This window comes from Abramis brama, assembly GCF_963993115.1.
Source record: "Abramis brama genome assembly, chromosome: 5".
Lineage (NCBI taxonomy): Eukaryota > Metazoa > Chordata > Actinopteri > Cypriniformes > Leuciscidae > Abramis > Abramis brama.
Window position 1 is genome coordinate 36,423,739 of NC_139967.1, and position 4,515 is coordinate 36,428,253.

General features: G+C 35.1%; 1 long non-coding RNA gene across 1 annotated transcript; it reads right to left on the minus strand.

Annotated features, from left to right (window-relative positions):
* Positions 1-401: 401 nt before the first annotated feature.
* On the minus strand, positions 402-2,797 carry LOC311082545. Its single transcript, XR_014606143.1, has 4 exons — positions 2,756-2,797; positions 2,435-2,515; positions 1,871-1,981; positions 402-1,343 (listed from the first exon to the last, which is right to left on the minus strand). It is a non-coding gene; the product is annotated as an uncharacterized lncRNA (long non-coding RNA).
* Positions 2,798-4,515: the final 1,718 nt, after the last annotated feature.

The following is a 4,515-nucleotide window of genomic DNA, read 5'->3' on the forward strand; positions in this document are numbered from 1 at the left end:
GTTGCCGAAAGGTTCCCGCAAGGTTCTCGGAACGTTCCCGGAAGGTTCCCAGAATGTTGCCAAGAACGTTCCCTATTGGTTAGCCAGGAAAGTTTTCTTTACGTTAATAGAACGTTCCCTATAGGTTAGGGGAACGTTCCCGTAACGTTGCCGAAAGGTTCCCAGAACGTTCCCGGAAGGTTCTCCTAACGTCTACACATCCTGATATGCCTGTACACAAATTATAGGTCTACAAACAACATATTCTACATTGTTTATTGTTCAAACACTTAAGAATCCTATGAATATATTATTACAATAAATTGAATTTACAGAAACTATCATTAATAAGTAAATCAATCAGTTTGTATTAAATAAATAAATCAGCACACAATCCATGTTTTTGTTGATTCATTGTTTAATTATCAACCTAAAATAAGTCATTAAAAACAGCGTTAGCAAAATGTATTCAGGAACAGTAATTTACATTTAATATTTCAAACATGAAAATATTTCAATAAATAAAACTGCACAAACATTTTAATTAAAACTATCTTTTTGCAAACTGTAGCCTATAACTTTGGCTAAAAAGTTGAAAAAGTATTCATTTATATACAATATACATGAATGTGCCAATCTTCACTCTGCTCAAAACATTTAAACTCCCAACACCATCTGCAAATTTAACAAGAAAATAAAAAGACAACGCGTTACATGTACACACAATCCCATGCCAAAATTCAAGCCCTGTAATGGCATTAATATTCATCCTAAGCAAATGAAAAGAGTGAGGTGGGATTGTGTGTCACAAGCTGTAGGAGATATGAGAGCACGAGCGCTGCTGGTATCGTGTATGCATTCAGATATTTCAGCATCAATGTGTATAGAAAAATGTATATATTTGAAAACACTACATTGCATTTATTTATATTGCACTATTTATTATTTCAGACTACAAATCAAAAAAGGAATGTTTTATATAGGGGTAAGGATACCCATTAAGCCTATGTACCCTTTAAGCCCACTTTCAACTCTGAAGTCAAATAAAAAACAGAGAAAATAATATTTAAGTCTAGTGAACTCTGACCTGCGAATTCGCTCTACATATAACGTATAAGTCTCACCTCCAATGAAGAGTTTGAAAACCTGTAACTGCTGTGTTGTTTATGAGAGAGAAAGTTTTTTTATCTTTACACCTACAAATTCCACTGTCACAGGTGCTCAGTTTTGCTATAATGAAACCCTCACAGAACATGGTAATAATCAGCCATCCATGCAAAAGCAAAGGTCGGTGTAGTTTACAGGAACATCTGTCCAGGCCAACATCTGATGCCTTGATGCCTTCCGCTGGGATCCCAGAAAACCTGAAATAAAAAAAATAGTACAGTTCAAAATCTATCATACATACATCTCATCTGGTATCACAAATTATCATTCCAGGTTCACTTTAAGATATGCTCAATATCAGGGCTGCACAATATTGAAAAATTTAGAGTTTATTTAGAGACATCAGCCGTATGGTTTAGTGGTTTGTATCTGGTAAATTACCCCACTAATAATGCCCAGAATGGTACCAAACTTCTACAGTAGTACAAATAGGTTCTGTACTCATTAAAGGAGGCATTGGAAAGTTTGTAAGTACATCAGGAGTTTATTTAAATAACACTTGCCTGACGGCGAATGCTACTGCTGATGTTGACGTCACTTTGATGTTGACAGAACCTATTTGTACTACTCATTTTCCCCGACATAGAGCAGACCGGCACACAACAAAAACTGCTGTTCGGATGTTCCCTTTTCTGATATTTTAGCATTCGTGACATTTTAATTAAAACAGAAAGAATTTTAGTGTAATACGCAAAAATTAACAGTAAACTCAGAGATCACCTACCGCTGCAGATGTGTACGGAAGTGAAAAGCGGAAATGCTTAGACCTCTTTCCGGTTCGACCGCTGGGCGCTCCGCATAACCCCTATTGGGGGGATTTTGTAGAGGAGTGAACCTGCATAGAAAATTACAATAGATAACAAGCATAGATAAATACAATAGAAGAAAAACACAGTTGAAATAAGCAGTGCATTATGTTTTTCAGTTAAATCTGAAAACATCAGGTATAGAAATTGAATTATCAAAATGTAAAATAAGTCTTCACTGTAAAAATAAAATAACTATAAATTAATTAAATGTATCTTTGCTAAAGCTACAAGTCATTTTCTCTTTTGATGTTTGATCACCATTGGCGACACAAACAGCTGCGGGTACGTTAGGCTGCTGTCCCTTTAAGACGAATGCGCAGACCTAATATAAATGACACGCATCCGTTTTCTTTCTGTTTAAAACACAAGACTGTTTACGAGGAAAATCGCCAAGATGGGCATTTTGCCTTCATTTTGCGTGCACGTGTCTGTTTAAGCTCAAAAGAAAGGGAAAGAGAACTGAATTCGGCTAAACTCACCTTCTTCATCTACTGACTGTGGATGGCATCAAGGTCTTGTCCTGAAGAATACAGGGCCAAACAATAGGGATTATATCTCATCTGGTAACAAGAGCAAAGCCATAACTTTAAGAACTCTAATGATATATTTACCCCTGATATTGCATTGGGGATATCAATTCAAACATTTTTAAAGGCTAAGAGTATGAGCCACAGCTGCCCAAGATATCTGTGAAAAATAACTGCCTAAAGTTGTCGACCCCCTGAACCACATTCAGCATTTAAAAGTACAAAGAATTTCAGTATTGATCAATAAAAAAAAACATACAAATACATAAATACCTTTGAGTTGGACAGTATGGTGTCAGTCTCATTGGCCAACATAAATCAAAACAGACCAAAAGAAATAAAATAAAATATACTAATGATCAGGATATCATGTTATTATAATAGTTAAATGAATTATAATTATATCTATGACCATTATAATACTGTATTAGTCGCCTATTTAGCTGATTATTTAGCCTACAGGCTTCTCAAGGACAATCTCACTGAAAAAACCTGGGGGTTAATGATTTTAAAATGTGAGACTTATTTCAAAAGCATAAATCTTACAGACCCCAAACCTTTGAACAGTAGTGCACTGTATGTTTGAGGTGGTTTTGCTTACTAGTCATATGGTTCATAGCCGTGGCGATTTTCTTGGACAGGGGGTGCAGCAGGCCTTCAGCATGATGATCTAGGAACATAACAAGCTATTTGTCACAGAGCCAACACTATTACATGGGATTGGTTTAATAAAAGGAACCAAGCTAGAACAGAGGTGAAATGCAGAAAAGATAAATATATACAAACCTTAAGATAATATATTGTGAAATAAATGCATATGGAATTATTATCATGATTAAAAAATAACTCACCCCTTGTTGAAGAGGATTTTTTCTCTCTCTCGCTATAATGAAATCACATTTTAGCAATATTGGTAAGTGACGTCACTGATTAAGTTAACAATACAGTGCATTCTTTTAGGTTAAATAAATTAGCTTACTTCCAATCACCCATTGACAAATTACCAGCAAAACTATAAAAAACTGTTATCTACACTAAATATGTGTTTAAAAACCCAAACTTTCATAAATAAGACCTTAACTTAACGTAACTTAGGCCTAACGTTCTCTTCTGAAACCGGTTAGCTTAGATGCTAACGGACTTTTTCAAAGACACAAAACCATTTCTTTAAAGTAAATATTCAACAGAAGCATGTCAATTACACGTAAGAAATGTGTCAGGGACGTTTGTGTGTATTATTTGTGAGATTTTGTTGACTAAACTTACCTGAAAGCAGTTAAACCAACAGCGAGAGACGGGAGTTTTGTTGTTTGTCAGTTGTTGATGACGTTTCTGGTTTCCATCTGCTCTCGCGCAGCGCACGTGCGCGCTCCAGTGTTTGATTACGCGCATGCGCATTAAAACACTTCAAAGTCACGCAGCATTTAAATAAACATATATAATTAAAATGTATAACATAATTTAAAATATCATTAATAAAAAGTTATTGCGAATAGATCTGAACGTTGTTGGTTATCTTATAACCTTAGGGGACCGTTCTGACGACGTTGTCAGTTGGTAATCTGCCTGTTAAGTGATATTAAAATAATAACCTGCAGAGAACGTTCCCAGAACGTTCTATAAAACCTAAAAATAACCTGCAAGGAAACGTTCTGTGAAGGTTCTCTATAGGTTATAAAAATAAAACCTAAAAATAACCTGCAGGAAACGTTCTGAGAAAGTTCTCTTTAGGTTATTAAATAACAACCTGCAGGGAACCTTCCCAGAACGTTCTCTTTAGATTATAAAATTAAACCTAAAAATAACCTGCAGGGAACGTTCTGGGAAGGTTCTCTTTAGGTTATAAAAATAAAACCTAAAAATAACCTGCAGGGAACGTTCTGTGAAGGTTCTCTTTAGGTTATAAAAATAAAACCTAAAAATAACCTGCAGGGAACGTTCTGTGAAGGTTCTCTTTAGGTTATAAAAATAAAACCTAAAAATAACCTGCGGGGAACGTTCTGTGAAGGTTCTCTTTAGGTTATTAAATAACA